The sequence below is a fragment of the Trachemys scripta genome, chromosome 5, assembly GCF_013100865.1.
Source record: "Trachemys scripta elegans isolate TJP31775 chromosome 5, CAS_Tse_1.0, whole genome shotgun sequence".
Lineage (NCBI taxonomy): Eukaryota > Metazoa > Chordata > Testudines > Emydidae > Trachemys > Trachemys scripta.
The window spans coordinates 126,353,643-126,373,857 of record NC_048302.1 but is presented as its reverse complement, the minus strand read 5'-3'; the positions used below and the strand labels follow the sequence as shown (position 1 = coordinate 126,373,857).

Sequence of the window (20,215 nt, the reverse complement as noted above, 5' to 3'; positions counted from 1 at the left end):
TTAAAGTCCAACGGTTTCATTTTGATATTTTCAAAATGAAATGTTTTGAGTTTTTGTTTGGAAAGATTTCATTTAGAAATTTAGGGAGATTTATTTGAAAAAGAAAAAACCAAGAGGGTTCAAAAAAACTGAAAAATGAAACAAAATTAAAAAAATGGCAGGTCAAACAAAAAGTTCAACCTAAAATTAAATGTAATTTTTTTCAAGGTTTTCATTTCAGCTGCCGAAGTAAAAAAAACAACTATTCGCTGAGTTCTATGTACTTCATGGCCAAGCGTGCTGCTATAAAAAGTCTAGGCCTAGGACCACCTTTCACCTGATGTTGCTTGGAGAATAAATTGCTATTGGTATTACTGAAGCATCAAGTGTCCCCAGCTGAGATTGGGGTCCCTGCTATTTGACACTATAAAAATAAAGCAAGAGCTTTATTAAAAACAGTTTTCTGACATTTTAATTAGATACGGTCCAAACTGGTCTAGTTAAAGTGGTCCAACCCCTTAGCGTGGATGCAATAATATTGGCATCATGAAGGTGCTTATACTGGTACAGAGTACTCCTGTAAATACAGGGTATTGTTCTCTCTCTTTCACAAATCACATCCTTAAATGAAAAATTTAAAGCGGAATAAAAACTGTGTAGACCAGGCTTAAGACAGAGTCCCTGCCCTGAAGAGCTTACAGTCTAACAGACAAGACAGATACAGAGGGCAGGTCACACTGCAGGTTAATAGCAGAGCCCAAAATAGAACCCATGTTTCCTGCCTGCTAGTTTAGTGCCCCCCTGTTTACTAAGCTACACTGCCTCCCTCCAGAAATGGTCTCTAGTTTCACATGCGCCCGTGGATTCTATGCTCCAAACCTGTTAGCAATACTCTTCCGGCCTATTAGAACTTGGCGGTTCTCTCCTCCACACACCATCACCACCAACCGCCTCCTCAGTGAAGTAAGCACAATAGCTTCCATACTTACTTCTTACGCGTAGTAGGCGGGTGGTTGTTTTTCAGGAAGTAATCCCCAGAGCTGTGCCTAGGGTAGTTCTTCTCCAATGCAGGCAGAAGCCACCGATGTTTTAACCTGCATTTAGTCAAACAGAAAGGGAGCCAGTAAACCTCATTTCCACATTGTGGGTGGAAAAGAAAGACTCATACTTGTACAGGTGGGTAGGGAAAAACCTACGTAAGATATTTCACTTTCTTCTGAGTGTTTTGGATAGACCTAGCCATCATCTCACTAGCTCAGGGATTCCCACAGTGCTGATCACCACAGTATGTGAGCACCAGTTCTGTGTTAAATAAATGCCAATTTGACAAAGAGCATATTTACTGAGGCTGAATATCTCATCACACTATCGTTAAAAGCCCAATAACTATTTGACATAATTAACTGGCATTGTATTTATTCTTCTTTCTAAAGCACCGCAATACGGTACTTTACAGCCAATGCTTAAAAGAAAAGTCCCTGGGACTTTACAATCTAAGGGACTGATCCTGAAAACCACTGATTGCCACCTTTCCTGTTTCCTACCATGAGTTAGCCCCTTGGAAATGCATGCACTAGTAAGCCCTGCACCCATGCTGTGTTTGGGATCAGGCCCTAATACTTTGCAATACTTTTTTTATTGACTCAGAAGAGATGCAGCTTGTTGCAGTTAGCAAAGATATTAAACTAGGAGCCACTGCTGAGGGACTGCAGTGTCAAAACTCTGCAATAGGTATCTTTTAGCGTGGTAACTAGCAGTATTTAAATACGTTAGTATTTAGTTAACACAAACAGTCCTGCTTTTACATCCAAAGCTGGAGATTTTCTAAAGAACCCAGTGATTTTGGATGATCAAACCTGAGACACCATAAAGGGCCCTCATTACTAGAAAGTGCAGAGAATCCACTCTCTGAAAATTAAGCCCCTTTAAGGCATTTCAAGTCAGACAACCAAAAAATTCCTAGCCACTTTGAAAAGCTTGGCCTAAATCTTTATCGACACACTTCATTGGAAGCGCAGCCAGCGTCTCTGTTCTGGCAGGATGGCAGAGAAACCCTCTGAAGCACCGGTCTCTCTAACCTACACTGCTAAAGGTTCTGTTAATGGATGGGTCTGACCCTGGGAAGTGCTGAAGTTGAAGGAAGGTAATGTAATGCAGGTGGTGCACAGTACATCACAGGCCCTCAACACCTGAGGCGGAGCTGGAGGGCGGTTCATAGGCAAACTGCAGAGACGTCCTACTGCATTGTTACAGATGAGTTTGAGAAGAAACTGGCTTCTACAAGCCAGCTCCTAGGCCGTGTCTACGTGTAGAGCACTGCAAAGGAGCAGCTATACCGGTGCAGCCTGTCTGTTGAAGACGCTCTCCCGCCGACATAGCACTGTGCACACAAATGTCAGTGTAACATATGCATCTGACGAAGTGGGCATTCACCCACGAAAGCTTATGCTCCAATACATCTGTTAGTCTTAAAGGTGCCACAGGGCTCTCTGTTGAGTGTAACATATGTCACTCAGGCGGGTGATTTATTCACACCCCTGAGCGACATAAGTTATGCCAACATAGGCTGCAGTGCAGACACAGCTTTAGTCAAACAAGAACCTCCTGATAGTGTTTAAAATCCTACACCGTTTCTCAGAGTTTCCTCCAAGAAGACTCGCTAACTACTCAGATGAATCACCACTAACCAGGCAGGGTATTTTCCCACCATTGCTACCTGGGCTGCCTGCATTCCTCAAGCACAGCTGGTAGTTTCAGGGTGAGGTCAGCAGCACCAGCCCAGTGGCTTCTTGTTAATGCCATAAACAAGCAGATGCTGCACATAGTGCAGCAGCTCCTGGCTCACAGCCAGGTGCATGGAGACTGCCTGTCAGGACGGCTTTTTTTTTAACATAAACATTAGGCTAAATCCTGCTGGTGCTGAGCACCTGTAGTTCCCACTGACTCGGATGCACGTTGGGACTGAGCACTTCCCAGGATCTGGCCATTTTTGCTGAATGCCAGCTTGACCTGTAGTGGCATCTACAAAATGCCTTGAAAAGTATTGTTTGCAAGTATCACTCAGAAATCGAAACACTTGGGGCCAGATCCTGCCAGGGGCTGGGCATCTCCTGGGGAGTTTCTGCCTCTCACAGGATTGGGCCCTTGAATCATAAAACAAAAAGGGGAACAGCATCCATCAGTGGCATGGGAAATCAATGGGAGTTTTGCCATTGATTTCAAAGGCAGCAGAACTTCCCCTCTCCTTTCTTAAGGGTGTAGATACAAAACTTTTTATGTGAGCAGAGATTGTAGGTTCCCAAGTCTGATCTGGCACCATTTAGGACAGGCCCAATCCGGTCTAGTTTCTCCTCTCTGCAGCACTTCTCCTCACAAAGTGTTACCTAGAAAAGAAAGCTCAGAATCAATCTCCCTTCTGCAGGAGTCTCACTATTTGTCTTCCATTTGAAGAACTCCATCTTCTTGCAGCCTTTATGGTGAGGAATTGGAAGCCACTGGAGGTGATGGAGTACAGGCATGATAGGCTCCATCTGTGATTTCACACACTCCCCCTTTACCTGGCCCTTATAATTATTTTAGCAATAACATCCAGTAGAACATCACTGTCACATTTCACTCCGCTGCATGCTTCCTAATCCCCATGTGAACCCTTTCCACCTCCCAACCACGTTCAACAACAGATGCTGGTGTGAGGTCTCATACTACTAAGCTTTCATTATACGTATGCTACCTTATGTTCAGCTAGTGCCTTATGAAGAGTTATTATACTAAACTATCATTGGGTTTGATCCCAGCCGCATTGAAGCCAATGGGAGCCAGCGGATTTTAGATCAGGCCCTGAATGAACAAAGCATTTTGTGATACATTGTCCTTCCTTTTGTATTGCACGTGTACACTTTAACAGTAGTTTGCAACACTAAGTCATGTGAAGTTGGTCTCCCCGCTAACAGTGTGACTTAATGAGTTTTTAACACTTAAGTGTGCTCTCTCTCTCTCTTGCGCGCACGTGCATGCTCTCACAAAATTTGCTGCGTAGGGATACACACACACAAAAACCCACCTAGCTAAAGAGCGGGGTACAAGAAGATGCTATTACCCACTGCATGCAGTTCTGACAACCGTCACTTGAAACCCAAAGAAATTGCAAAAAATATTTTGAGGAACAAAGCTCTCTGTCACAACGCAACAAGGATCTGGGTCCTTGAACACCAGATGCTCCCCACATTAAAGACCATTTATTGCTTCATTCAGAATATTCTCTTCCATTTCATCTCTATTGAGAAATTCACACCTAACTATTCATGATTGCAGCTCCGTAGGTCAAATGGACTGGTTCATGGGACCTTAAAATATAGGGCCCAATCCTGCCTTCAAATACACGGCCCAAGTCCTTACTTAAGCAAAACTCTTATTCGTTTCAATTGGAATTTTGCCTAAGGACTTCAGGGTCAGTCCCATACACTGTGTGTTTGCCATCCAAAGACACCACGCAATAACCTACTGAACTAGCTATGTTCTCCAGCCAAGAAAGTTACATAACTGATCCATTTTTTCAAGTGGGGTTACAGTGTATGAAGAGCCGTTCTCCTTTCCTTCAAACACGGGGTTTGGTTGATACCGTTGTGCCGAGTGTCTCCTGGGTTTAGAATTCACTTGACTTTCTCAAATCCTCCATTTTGTTCTGCTGCAATCACAAAGGAACCACAATCTAACCACAAACATCTACCACGCGTGCCTGGGGGTTTTGTGACAGTTAATGGCTGCATCGGTGCAACAGGTGAGTCTTTTATACAGATAGGGACCAAATCTAAACAATAACAAATACAAATATTTTTTTTCCGCTACAGTACAGAAATACTTACCTTTGAAGGACTTGCACCGGGAAGGGCTTTTCGGGGTAAGCTGGTAACCAGTTATGCCTTGTTGGCTATTACCTACAATATCAGTGTGTGCTGCACACCTGTCTTTATACTTTAATGTGGTAAACACTATGTAGGACACACTGCACAGCAGCTGCTGCTACATCTGAATCTGCCAGTTTTTGCATTCTTAGAAACTGTCTCTTCTATTATGTTGGTTTGGTGCAAGTGCGCTGTCTCCAAAATGTGTTTAAAGTCAGCTGATGAAAGGATTTTGATTTGCTAAGCTCTATAAGAAAACAATAATAATCATGTCACTTTATCTACTGCCCAGCCCTGCCCCTGTGACTGCCAGCCAGAGCCATTTTATTTTTGAGGCTATATAAAATTACATTAGCAAAACTACATTAAAATAACATTATTGAGATTTCAAAGTCAGGCTCTAAAACAGGGATTGGCAACGTTTGGCACGCGGCTCGCCAGGGTAAGCACGCTGGCGGGCCGGGCCAGTTTATTTACCTGCTGACGCAGCAGGTTCGGCCGATCGCGGCCCCACTGGCCGCGGTTCGCCGTCCCGGGCCAATGGGGGCGGCAGGAAGCCGCGGCCAGCACATCCCTCGCCCGCGCCACTTCCCACCGCCCCCATTGGCCCGGGACGGCGAGCCGCAGCGAGTGAGGGCCGCGATCAGCAGGTAAATAAACTGGCCCTACCCGCTAGGGTGCTTACCCTGGTGAGCCGCATGCCAAACGTTGCCGACCCCTGCTCTAAAAGTTAGGAAATGCCCGAATTAAGATTAGCTGTCCAACCGTAATTCTCTCCCCTTGATACAGTCATTAATTACATGATCACAATGGTTTTTCATAAGACCCCTGCCACATTCAGTGAATGGGTCATTTTTTATTATTTCTTTTTCTCTCCTCATTCAGTGTGAGGTCCAGGGCTAATTGACTGCATACCATCTGAAGGCTGCTCTGAATGCAGAATTATTCATTTGCTCCTAGGCATTTTGTTGGTGCTCTCATCGTAGTACCTTAGTGCTTCACAAAGACAGTGATTTTTTCTGCACCACACCCCTGGGAGAAGAGAGAGTGTTATTAGCCCCATTTTACAGTGGGAAAACTGGGCAGGGAGTGAGTAAGGCTAAAATTGTCAAATCCTCCACTAATTTTGGGTGCCCAATTTGAGATAACCTAAGACCTGATTTTCCAGTGTATGTAGCAATTTAATAGTACGGTACATGTTCAAAGCACAGCTCCAGTTGACTTCACATGCAGACACGAGCACTCAGTGCGTCTGCAAATCAGATCTCCGGTGTCTCAAAGCAGGCAGCCAGAAGAACACACAATTAGTTGCCAGCAGTGAACATTTTGTTTTAAGAGACTTGCCCAGCATCACATAGGCACTCTATGGCAGAGGCAGGCATAGAATCCAGTTTTCCAGGGCATCATTCAACTTCCTTAATCATGAGACTGCCTTTTCACCTCCTGCAGTGTCCTGCCTCATTCACTTCACACCTTCCACCTTCTGCAATACTCACAAATGAGGCAGGGGTCCTACAGACAACAGCCGCCTTCACTACACAACTCTGGTTCATCCCCAAGTCAGGTCCATCCTGTGCATTGAATGAACCAGCATGGAGGTACAGTAGAAAAGCTAGTATGTGACCATATACTTGAAGTCTAAAAATATGAGACTATAAACGCAAACACACAAGGGGGCTGAATTAAGGTTGCAAAGCAACTCTACATCTGGTATTTCTTAATTTTTGAGTATTTGACTCAGCAACTTGAATATATTTATTTAACATAATTTTTGGTATGTAAAATCCTTGGTTTTATTTTCAAAGGAAACACGTTCTATAATCTGTAACTACCAGTCTCCCCATCATCAAGAGGGTTTGATCTATGGACCGTCTGCATTTCTGGTCAGACTTCTAGCACTAGAGCTACAAGATGCACACTATTAACCTCCTTTCACGCCTGGTGGAATTCGCCCAACTGCTATAGACATTTTCAGTTTCTTTTCTTGTAATCAGCTCTCCAAAGCAGCAGCCGCAATAACAACTACATGCTGCCTCAAAGGTCAAAGATGCTCTTTTCCCAGCCTGAACTGGAAAATGGGTGTCTGATCACAACGTCAAACGGAAAAAATGCCTCTCATGTAACTATGGCCTGAGATCTGTCAACGTTCAAGGAAATGGAAACCAATAACAGCCAAGAAAATGAACTATGCCGAAAATCAGTGTCCTTTAGGTCTTGGGGACGGTTGCTGAGCAACACAAGACATCCCAGAATTTCATCCTCTCCCTCTGCATAATGAGCAAGGTGCAGAAAGCCAAAGACTTGCACATAACAGTAGGTGCTCTGCTCCTATTTTGGAGCATGGAAACCAGTTATTAAGAGAAGAAAAACCACAAGATTTACAAAACTATCAGTAAGGTCATGGGACTTTCTTGGTGAATTTCACACAACACAAGTCATCGGTCCTGGATAATATAGCTTTTGCAAAGAGCTTGCCAGCATAGGATCCTATCGTTGGATGCATGGGTGAAACCAACACATATAACATCTTGGGTCAACTCAGCAAGATTGCCGTTGTTCATCCGTACTGCCTTTGAGGACATGCAATACTGAGAGAAGCTGACCAGCTTCATTTCCTTTGTGTTTTTTCAGTATGGTTTCTCGTGACTTTTAAACCATGGCAATGTTTCCTTTTAGAACAGTAACTAGTACTGGAAACTTAGGACGGCTTGTGTGGACATCTATCCAAATGGAGGAACCAAAAATGAGAACAAATGCAGCAGATTCTGCACCAGTATAATCATTTGAGATACTCTGGATACATACCAGTGTAATTGTAATCAGAATCTGACCAAATGACTTCTGCTTTCTAAAGCCTATGGAAATACTACATCATTTTTAGTTGATAAGTGTGGCCATAACCTGATCTTTCACCCAGATGGCTTCTCTGGTTGAAATGATCCACTGAGCTTGGGCAGCAGGGCGATCGCTGAGCACGCTGTAGAACTGAATCCTGGCAGTTGCTGAAACGGATTACCCGAGTCTGACTGAGAGTGTGTTGATCCCTTAGCCCTGTGCATGTTCTTGGTTCACTGCTCTGGGTGTCTGCATGGCACTAATCAGCGAGGATGGAGCTCTGAGTGAGGTCTGAGACCCCAGTAAGGAGAATACAGCTTGGGATGGTGCGGAGGACACTCTCTGTGGATGGGTGTGACTAGGCTGATAACTGTGCTGGGTGGATTTCTCTCCCTCAGGCTGCTGCAGAGCCCAGGGCCAGAGGAGCAAAATGAGTGAGGCTCCGCAACGGCGGCAGCCCCCTAACCCTGGGAGCCTGAGTGGAGCTGGAGTGTGTGATCTCAGACCACAGCCTGCCCGACAGCGGTGTCTCCTGGATGCGCCAGCACCGGGACTCTGCCCCCCCAGTTCATCTTGTTCATTTCCTCCCTGTCCTGGGCAGCACCAATGGGGAATGGAAAATCATCCACACACTTAGAGGTGAGGAAAGAATCCAGCAACTACAGACTGACCGTGACGTCCCTCCAGGAGCAGGACCAGCGCAATTATTACTTCATCATCAACTGAAACCGGATGCTGCACTTCAGCTCCAGCCTCCTACTCCACCTGCCAGGTCAGCACCAACTTCACCCCATCTCAGCCCCCTCTGCCTGGGCTGGAGCCCCAACATCCCATGCCAACTCAGCACCATGTCCATCACCCTGCAGACCCAGTCCCCAATGCCTGTGTGCCCAAGAGGAGGGGTGTGCGGATGGATGGTGGGGTCCTTGTCTCTCACTGGCTCTCTTCCCCTGAATGACTCAACCCAGCCAACTCCTGGCATCTGCCTCACCCTCCATCTCTGAATCCCCTCCACTCTCTGTATTGCCAGGCTCTTGGCGTCCCTGCAGAGTGAGTGAGTGAGGTTCTCAGGTTCTTGGTGCTCCTTTTTAAATTTTCCCCTTCAAAGACTGAAGAAGTCAGCAATGCCTGGTCACTTCCCTCTCCTCCCTCTACATTCCCAGTAGGAGTTCAGGGACTTTGCTGCTCTTTGGATCCTTGTGGGGGTCCCAGCTGGGAGAAGCCATGGAGAAGGGAGTGGGGGAGAGCTGTCCATGTGGGCTCTCTGTATCGCATCCCTATTTTACGAATGTGGGGCTAATAACACTTCCCCAGGGCTGAGGATAAATTTACTAATGTTTGTTAGACTCAGGTACTATAGTGATGAGCAACACAGAAAATTTCATTATCCCTTATTCTGTCCAGAGTTTCATGGCATGCAGTAAATAAGGTCTGAGGCCACACACTGAATGAGGAGGTTAAAAAGATATATTGGACAGTTCCTCGTTCCCTGAACATTGTCCATCCTTTGCACTGATTGAGGCAGGGGTCCTGTGGAAAAAATAATTCATGATCATGTAATTAAAGACCATTGTAACATACACACACAAGGGGGCCAGATCAAGATTCCATGGTCAACCTTATCTGTTAGATGTAAATTAAACTTATCGAAATTTTTTGCATTAAACACTTTTTTGTCAAAAAAGCAGATGTTTAAAACAATGTTTCATGGAAAACTGTTGCCATTATCTACATTTTCCATTTTATGCAAAAAAATTACGATTTTTAGATCAAATTTTTTATTGAAATCATTATCAACTTTTTTTGTTTACTGACAACACAGTGTTTGGTAAATGAAATATTTTGCAGTGAAAGGATTGATACATGATTCAATTGATAAAGACCTAAAGGATAGGTATAGAATTAATGCCAGTTACATGATTTTATTGAAAATAGGTCTTGTCACACAAACCTGATTTCATTCTTTGATGAGAATACAAGTTTGGCTGATAAAGGTGACTTCACAGATGTAATATACTTAGACTTTTGTAAGGCACTTAGTACCGCTCGACATTCTGATTAAAATGCTAGCACTGTGCAATATTAAATGAACACATTAAATAAGAACTGACTAAATGACAGATCTCAAAAAGTAGTCATCAGTGGGGAATCATCATCGAAGCAGGCCTTTCACTAGGGATTGGTCCTAGGCCCAACACTATTCAACGTGTCCATAAATGACATTCAAGTAAATATAAAATCACTGCTGATAAAATTTGCAGATAACACAAAGATTAGTGGAGTTGTAAATAATGATGAGGACAGGGCAACTATACAGAGGTGATCTGGATCACTTGGTAAACTGGGCACATTCAAACAAAATGCAATTTAATATACCTAGGAACAAGAAATGCCGGGGGACGGTATCCTGGAAAGGATTCAGGAGTCAAAGTAGACAAGCAACTCAACATGAGCTCCGAGTGCGACGCTGTAGCGAACAGGGTCACTGTGAGCACAGAAAGAAGTAGTTTCCTTAAACTACTGAATAAATATAACATTATACAAAACAAGTGTTTGATCCTGCAAATATTACTCACATAAGTAATTGTTCTTCTCATTGACTTAATTGGAACTGCTCACGTGAGTGAGGACTATCTGCATGCATAAGATTTGCTGCAAAATCAGGGCCCAAAGCAAAAGTAACTGGTTGATCCAAACCTAACCCAAGTAAGAACTCAAGTCAAAGACGATGAGTGTCTGAGATAATATCAGCAGTGTGCTATTGCAGTTTCTTATTTCCCGAGCAATGAATCTCTCTAATTTCTTTAACTGATTTTTTTTCTTTTTAATTCAGAAATCCAGGAGAAGATTCAAATCTAAGAAGCTGAAAACTTCGTTTTTCAACCAAATTGTAGTTCAAAAACTTCTTGCACAATTTGTTGAACAATAAATCATATTTCATGCCATAAAAGTACTTTAATTAATGCATAGGCAATAGCAACAGTAAACCTGCAGTAGGTGTATAAAACAGCTAAATATGTAATAGATAGTTTTATTGCATGTGCATTAAAACTGATGTCTTCATTACATGTATTTTTTTTTAATTAAAAACCCAAATTTTGGAATGCGTTATTTGTAGGGAAAGAGAAACCATGGAAGAAATGGAGAATACACACACACACACAAATGCACCCATCTAGATTCAAAAACAGCTAAATGGATTTAATTCAAACTTTCCCAGAATTCATTTTTGGGCTCAGACCAAAAACTGGGAAGTTCCCAGCCAGAAAGAATATTTTTGAGAAAATTCTAAGCATTTGAAAAGCAAGTGAAAGTACCTTTTTATATATTTTTTGCAATCTTAGGAGTTTCAGCCTTTGCATTTGTGTCAGTGAATAATGTTTATATCTGAGATACTGATGATGATTAAGCTCTGACCCTATAAACTCTCACTCATGCAAATAATTCAGCTGACTTGAATGATAACTGATCTTCAGAAGTTTGTGGGACAATGCACCTGATTCAGGTCTCCTCACAAAACATTTCAGGATTGGGCCCAAGGACCAGCACTAACAACTTTAGGGTTTATTTTCCACCACTGCTGGCTTTTCAGTGATCACTGACTATGATTGGAAGGTTCTTCTTTTAGCCTGGCCTGCCTGTAGATTCCTTTGTTAAAGAGAAAGTGGCACTAAACGTTGCATTGAAAATATTGGTCCTGATTCTGTGTGGTGCAGAGAGCCTGCTGCAAGGTGTGGACCACCCACTGAGGTCAGTGGCAGCTGCAGGTATCCAGAAGGGGCCGAGGCCTGTAAAGCCTTACTCACATGACTTCTCCCGTTGACTTCAATGAGCAAACTGATACCAATAAGTAGTGTCAGGCTCAGACCCTGGGTAAAGCAGCTGGAGCAGTGAAAAGCTGTTCTAAAAGCTCTAGCTCCAGCCAGAGGAGAATTCCCCTAGTGCAGGAAGTGAGGAGCTCCTTGCAGGCCCCAGCACAGGGGGCATGGTGGGGTGGGGGCTGGGAGCAGAGGAAGTGATATTTCCAAGGTTACGAAAGCAGTGAGTACCCTTCACTCCCACTGAGGCCAGGGGCCCCTTTATCTCTGTTAGCAATAAGGATAGTGTTAGCATTCAGACAGCTCACCCAGCTATCTGAGGGTTACCCAACATGTGTGTACAAACAGGTACTTGAATGTCTACATGGCCCAAGCTGCCCCCCAGGGAGACTTAGCTTTGTAAAATCGGGTCTGCAAGCAAACAGATCAGGCAAATGTTATTACAAAGAGCAAGACAGCAGGTGTCTGTTCTGTTTTAAATGGGTGATCTTAGTGATCTTATCGGGGAAACAAACATAAACGAACAGCTCCCTGCTAGGCAGCACCTCCTCCTGGCTGCTCTAGGGATTAGCTCCACTTAGGTCTGATGCCCCCTGCTGCAGTTTCTCACCCCATGGACTTGCACTGTCTCTGGAGTCAGATTACTCCCGCTTCATCACTAGGGCGACTCCCTCCTCATGATTCAGCCTTCTGGCTAGGTCACTACATAGCCCGCCCCTGCCAGTGTATCAAAGTCCCACTGGACAATCTGTCTCAGGCAGACTCCCATTCCACTGCCCAACCTGTGCCACTTCCCCAGTGACCAGTAAGGGAACCCCGGCCCACCCACTACTCTGGGTTCTAGCCCAGGGACCTTACAACCAGCCACCAAGGTCTGCACTGAGCCAAACCTTGCTGCTGATACCCTAGGCTACTTCCCACTTTGCCTCTATCTTCTCCACCCTTCTCTGGGTACTCCCTTCCTTCAAGGCCAGGATACCAGGGCTTCTATTCTGCCCCTGGTTTCCACCTGTCCCCCACTCAGCCCAGCAAGTGACTGCAGACCTTCACATACTGCCATCTCCTGCACATCACTTCCTGGTTATCTATCGGCCCAGCCTGCACCTGCCCGGCTGGGCGTCATCGTCAGTTGGAGCTTATCAGCCCTGACTCTCCTCCAGGGGCAGCCTGCCACGGGGTTTGTTAACTGGCCCTTTTGACTTCCTCAGGCCTTGTGTGAGGTAACCCCCCAATCACACTTTGACTAGGGACAGAGTTTGTACCAGTTACAGCCCAATGTGATTCTTAAAGAAGTGACCAGAGATGACAAGGCAAGACACAAAGTATTTCAGAAAATAAGGAAAAAAACACAAAAAGCATCTGCAGAGCTCTCTGCGCTGACAGGCAGGGTGTGCAGCATTCAGAAAGAACCATTTAAAGGGTACACTGCTCCTAGGCCGTATCTTCCTAGGACTTTGTACAGCACCGAGCACAATGGGCCCCCACTCTTGACTGCAGCCTCTGCGCACGACTGTAACATCATCATAATAATATCTATTCTCAAGAATTTGCATTGAGAGAGAGAAAGCATCTGTGATCAAACACCTACTAGAGCAGATCTCTGAACTACTCTCTGTGCTACCGCTGGCCCGAGAAAAGAATATTGCGCCTTTATTTCACTAACAACTGTTCAGAGCACTTTGCAAATGTCAATGACTCCTCAGAGCATCCTGAGCGAGGGGCAAATCAATATCATTCGCTCCATTTTATAAATAGGGAAAATAACGCAGAGTTTAAAAAATGTGTCCAAGGCCACAGAGAATATTTGTCAACACAAGATTTCGGACTCAGATGCCTAGTTCCCAGAACTCTGACTGTTAAGAAGTTCTATATGTTTCGTGGCATACAGATCTGTATTCATCTGAGCTCAACCCTGTAAATATGTACTACGGGGGGTAGTGCTTGCTACTGTGGTTTCTCTGACTTTACCTCCTGAAAGATGTTGAGCATCCTCGGTTCCCATTGACTTTGACACCCGTAGTATGGCCCGTAGTCAGAGTTTACAGGATTGGGCCCAATTACTGTGAACCCATTCCCTAACAACGATAAAGGGTCTTGATCCGGCAAGATGCTGAGTGCCCCTGGTTTCAATGAGAGTTGAGGCCGCTCATCACCTTCCAGGAGGTGGTCAGCACAGGATCACACCCTTTGTGCCAAACAGTGCATTGTCATCGTGCCAGAGCTTGACAGGGGCTGAGCACCGGCAGGTTCCATTGGGCCAAGTCTCGAGTTCCTGTCTGAAGCAAGCCCCCACTGATTGCCAAGGAAATTTACCTCCATGCTGACTGAAGGAAAACTGAGTTGTTACCTCAGGGTTTGACTTATTGACCTTTGTGAGAGTTTCAGGTGCTCAGCACCTCTGTTGGCCCAATACTATGAAGTCATGATTCCCCTCAGCTCTCAGTCACTTCCACAGGAGCTGAGTGCACTCAACAGTTCCCTTCAGGATCAGGCCATACTAGAGGTATATTACTTCTGAAAAGTTGCTACACTTGTCAATCACTCCCATAAAAACATGTCCTCCCTCATTCCTCTGGGTGGGGAAAGTCTCTCTCTGTATGTGTGTATATATATATCCTCAATATATGTTTCACTCTATATGCATCCGAAGAAGTGGGCTGTAGTCCACGAAAGCTTATGCTCTAATAAATTTGTTAGTCTCTAAGGTGCCACAAGTACTCCTGTTCTTTCTGTAGAGTAGGGATATTAAATGATATTTCATTGAAGTCTTCATCGAGCAACTGCCTTGATGTCAGAAGATTACTGGTCAGTTTTAAAATGAAGCAGATTTGTTAAATGAAAAGGGCAAACACCAGCAGGGACACTTGGGATTTTCCTTTTAGGGAACATTGTAGTTCGTACAGTTTCATCCTTTATTCAGGTTCTTACATTGTGCCCATCACCATGGTAACTGAATATTGAAGCAACCATTTCATAGCATCATAGAATCATAGAAGATTAGGGTTGGAAGAGACCTCGGGAGGTCATCTAGTCCAATCCCCTGCTCAAAGCAGGACCAACACCCACTAAATCATCCCAGCCAGGGCTTTGTCAAGCTGGGCCTTAAAAATCCCTAACAATGGAGATTCCATCACCTCCCTAGGTAACCTATTCCAGTGCTTCACCATCCTCCTAGTGAAATAGTGTTTCCTAATATCCAACCTAGACCTCCCCCACTGCAACTTGAGACCATTGCTCCTTGTTCTGTCATCTGCCACCACTGAGAACAGCCGAGCTCCATCCTCTTTGGAACTTGGCACGGCCTCACGTTTATAGATTTCAATCACTGGAACATCAACTAGTCCAGAATGCAGTTATTTAAGGGCTGAATTGCTGTGCATTTATTTCTCTACCATCTTCCAAACTGATGCTGATCTATTGTAGTAACAAGGGGCACTATGTTAACAAACTTGCCTGAATAATATATTGTTGCTTTGTTGCGATTTTTAGAAAAAGGGTTTTCGTCTCCATTCAGTATAATGGTTGTAGTGCTGACTGAGGGGGACAACAAAACTCCAGAATCCTACATCTAGTTTGGAGACACACATGTATGTATTTTAATAGAAATTATGAATATTTGAGTACTGATTACACATATCACCATTTCTTTTTATCAATGCAGCACATTTTCTTTGAATATTGCAAACATCTGCTAAAGCAAGGCAGACTTTGGCAGCAAGTTTCACCTTCTTTCTCATAGACTCTTCCTGGAAAACACACAAATAAGGAAACCGCACACACACAGGACGTTTGATGAAAATAGCCTTGTGCCCAGATATTTTCAGTTTCTTTTCTCATACCCAGCTCAAAGTAGCAACCTCAAGAACAAGCACATTGAAAGTCCGAGGCGCCATGTTTCCAGTATGAACAGGAAAAGGGTACTTGCTCACATAGTCTAATGGAACAACAGCTGTCATGGGACTCTGCTAGGAGTACTATACATATAGTAAATATCAAAATAAGACTGATGGCTAAGAGTGACGACATCACCAGACCTCATGCCATGCTGCGCATGACATTGTGTTGGATGTGATGTTGTGTCCTAAACCCTTTCCCTTCTTCAGCCTGACATACCCCCTTCCACCAGCTGATCTTTAAAAGCAAGGTCCCCCTTATCTAGGGAGGGAAGTTAATGGGTTTGGATGTATAGCCCAGAATTCTTAAACCAACGACTAGTAAGTAGCACCACCCTTAGAAGTGATAAAGAAACACAGCTAAAAGTATGAAAAAAGATTAGATAGAACAGGGATAGGCAACCTATGGCATATGTGCCGAAGGCAGCACTCGAGCTGATTTTCAGTGGCACTCACACTGCCCGGGTCCTGGCCACCAGTCTGGGGCGGCTCCTCATTTTAATTTAATTTTAAATGAAGCTTCTTAAACATTTTAAAAACCTTATTTACTTTACATACAACAATAGTTTAGTTATATATTATAGACTCGTTAAAATGTATGACTGGCACGCGAAACCTTAAATCAGAATGAATAAATGAAGACTCGGCCCACCACTTCTGAAAGGTTGCCGACCCCTGAGATAGAATGTTAAGAGAGTGGTGTTTAAAAAATGTGCAAAGAGACCTGTTAAGGAAAAATGGACATTCATAAATCTATATATGAACTAAAATACCGCACTGCATTTTCCCATGTGACTACCTGGAGAGAAAAGACCCAGGTATTTATAGTGATATCACATAATAATCTGAGTTATATATTTTTATTAAACATTTTTGTTAGAAAACTAATATTAGACTTTTTATTTAAAAACAAACAATTGCTGATAGCACATGTAATTTCCTTAGGTATTAAAAGAGAGGATGTAAGTGTAAAAGGCAAGGAAATACAGCAGAGCAGAGACATTATAAGTTATATTTGCAACAGATATTTATATTGTTTTTGTAAAGTGCTTAAAAAATCAATTCATCCCATTTGGCACACATTTCCCCTCCCCAACCCCCATCCCCCACCCATAGCTCAACTGTTAATCTAATACAGGCAGTAAATTGCTCAATTTTTCTTATTTCTCTTATTCACATTCATTATTCAATCCCATTTCCATGGATGACTTTTTTTATTTTTGCAACCAAAGTGACAAGATGCAAACTGGGCTCAGTCACAAACATTCCAAACTGCATCTCTCTTTATTTACCATCAACACAACAGGATGTGTGCCTACACCCTGGCCGCAGGTACTGGGGGACATGGCCCCTCAAATAGCTCTTCCATGTATTTTCTAACATCCGCACAGAAGCCATATCTGATTTTAAAGCCATACAGAAAATATGTGCAAGCTCATAAACATATGCCTTTTTGGTATATTTGTAATAGTGAATGGAAAAAGCACTTGTAATGTTCCTAAAACTTACATTACTAAAACTGAAAGTCATGCAAGCAGGACAAAGATTGAGAAAAAAATGTATTTATTCTCAAGGGAGATGGAATTGGGTAAAATGTCCACATTTTCACATAGTGCAGTCTAACTTACTTATAAACCCATGAACACACACACAGAGGCAAACACCCCGACATATATTTAAGTTTCTTTTATATTTCTTTCAGCAGCAACGCATATAACATAAACAACCCCGCAACACCTCATCCACAGCACACACCCATCAGAACCAGTTTATAGATGCTATTTTATAGCTACACTTCTTTAAGCCTACTTACAAAACTAACTTGTATATTTACAGATATGTCACCCGCAGACACACATTGAAAATATTAGAAAAAATAATCTTGGTTGTGCTGCCTAACAAATTAACAATAGAACTGCAAGCAGCAGATGTTAAGCCATCCAAACTCCTAAGAAAAGTTCCTTGAGGAAAACGGTGGTTTCTGTCTGACCTTCAGGGCAGCAATGTTGTTTTAAAGGCTCCAGCCCTCTTCATAACACAGGAACCTAGTTTGTATAAAACACAAAGGAAAGGTACAAATTACTCTCTGAAGCCAGACCTGCAAGGACTCACTACTCCATCATGGTCACCTTCCTTCTCTCCCTCTCTGAGAGGCTTAATGCTTCACAATAATGGGGAACAGTGCAGGGCTCTGTGCAAAAGTTAACGTGTATACAGATTTTACGTAACAGACAGGCTTTACCAACTTCAGCTTCCCTCCAACACAGTAATATTTCAGTATTTTAGAAAAATATTCACACACAGAGGACACATCTGAACGCCAAATGCAATCCGTACAGATACACATAAATAGAAACAACATACACATGTAGAGGAACACTTCCAGACACCCACGGCACTGCCTGTACCCAGGGATTAATAACAATTTCAGAGAAAATCAGGCTATCTCACATACAAAGGCTATATAGATTATCCTGTATGAATCCAGTGTCTGCATAGCTAAACCCCAAAGTACACAAACACAGTCATCCTTTTTTTAGCAATATTTTATAGAAAACACACAGCCTAGCTTAAAAGAAATCTGTGTTAGAAATATACAAAACCATCTTTTTATTATCTGCTAAATTGCTATCAAAGCTACAAATTATCTAACCTTTGAGTAAAGTTAACTAAAACATTAGTTGTTCTCTCTTGGTCAAACTAGTCTATGTAAAGGAGTTGAGCACGTTTTTGATTATTCTTACCACAGATTATGCCTTTTTGGTAAATTAAACCTGTAACTCTTTCAGAATTTAAGGTACACAGGAGTATAGACAGGTACTATATTTTACTGTGCCTTTAAATAATGGAATATATATGTATGAAAATGGTCACCTTTTTATTTACTAAATAAAATGTAAACCACCTTGAAACATTAGGCAAAGCTACAGCGGCGCTTTACAATAATCAAAACCAAGCTGTTTTCCTTAAGGTTCACCATATCTTAAGTGCTTTAGCGGTAAATATTTTGCACTAACTTATTTGGGTCAGTTAGCAAAATACAGCTCTATATACATACCTATATCATGCAACCCGCACACAGACACACACAATGAAAATACATAGTGGCTGATGGTTAACCTAAAAAGAAGACCTGCAAATACCAGATGTTAAAATGCTCCCAAGCTGTCACTTCAGAAAGAGCTGGTTGTCTGTCTCTCTTCCTCAATGTTGTCACAAGACCTGAGAGTAAAAGCTGTCTCTAGCCTTTGTGATACTTTTTGCCTACTGACAATGAGTCAGAGAGACAGTTTTGGCCCCCGAGCTGTCAGCAAGGTACACAGGTTTTGCAGAGTAACCTTCCTTCCCTTCCCCCTTCTCTTTACACAAACTCTGAGAGGATTAACACTTCACAAACCAAAGGGGAAACGAGACGGCAGGCTTCCTGCCAAAGTTGATGCATATACAGTGATGTGTATTGAGGCCTGTGGGAACTGGAAGCTATCACTGTTTGCAGGTGTTGGGGCTCTGTACCAAAGTGTGGGAGTCCAGCTGGAAAGAGCCAGCTAAAAGCAAGGTGGGGTGAATTGTGCCTTGCTGCCTTAGGGAGCAGCCTGCTTTTTCTCTCTCTGTTTTGGGGTTCTTGTGTGTTATTGTTCAGAATTGGAAGAAATGAAGTTGTGTTACAATGCAGCCTTCCAGCAAGAGTACTTGATGTTGCTATCTAACTTCTTGGTGTGTATGCCATGGATGTAATATATAGATTATAGGTAAAATACAGATTTTACCAGACAGAAAGGCTTTACCCATTTTGCAACCTCCAACAAAATAAATTTGCAGTTTATAGAAAACAACACGCACAGGGTACATATGGACACCCAAACGTTAACAAGGGCTCCCCAAACCTATAGTAGTAGGATCCTTCAAGCTGGACCCAATTAAAGTAGCAGGCCGTAACTGGTGGGGTGGTCTTCTCTTAGCATAAGCAGCTGGTGAAAATGTTCCTTGGGGAGACTGAGCCCACCCCATGCTCACCCTGCAGCAGCAGCTCCTGTCCCACGGGGCTGGGCCTGACTCCCTGCTCTAGTCCGTTGGTTCTCACTGCTGGCAGATTGGGAGGAGTCCGCCACAGCATCACTTGATGCACAGGTCTATGCATAGGTGACACCCCCCCACCCTCTTCCTGGACCCGGATCTCCCCTTCTCCACCTGGGACTCCTGCTCACCCCCCTCAAACCCTTCAAGATCACCCTTCTCTCCCCAGGACTCTGCTTCCCCCCCAATCCCCTCAACATCTTCTCCCCTCCCCCCAATCTCTTCAAGATCCTTCCCCCAGGTCTCCTCCCCTTCCCAATCCTCTCTGGATCTCCTCCTTCCCCCGGGACCCTCATCCAGTCCCAGAGATCCTTCCCTGGTAGCATCACTCAGGAGCCAGCACGTCCCTGTATGGGCTGAATAATCTAGTTCCATCTACAGGGAATCCAGTGCGCAGGCAGGGCCTATCCCCAGTGACACCCTGACCCCATTCCAGATCTGGCACCACCAAACATGGGACTCTGCTTGCCAACCTGGCCATGCGCCCAATGTAGATTTGGGTGGTCTGTGCCCACCTTAGCCCTAGCCACACACCACCCATGTCTCTTAGTGAAAACTCCAGTAAATAAATCATAGAATCATAGAATCATAGAATATCAGGGTTGGAAGGGACCTCAAGAGGTCATCTAGTCCAACCCCCTGCTCACAGCAGGACCAATTCCCAACTAAATCATCCCAGCCAGGGCTTTGTCAAGCCAGGCCTTAAAAACCTCCA

The 20,215-nt window shown here is 43.7% G+C and overlaps 1 long non-coding RNA gene across 1 annotated transcript; it reads right to left on the bottom strand.

The window, feature by feature from the left end:
* Positions 1–17,383: 17,383 nt before the first annotated feature.
* LOC117878127 lies at positions 17,384–18,737 on the bottom strand. Its single transcript, XR_004645899.1, has 2 exons — positions 18,485–18,737; positions 17,384–17,471 (listed from the first exon to the last, which is right to left on the bottom strand). It is a non-coding gene; the product is annotated as an uncharacterized LOC117878127 (long non-coding RNA).
* Positions 18,738–20,215: the final 1,478 nt, after the last annotated feature.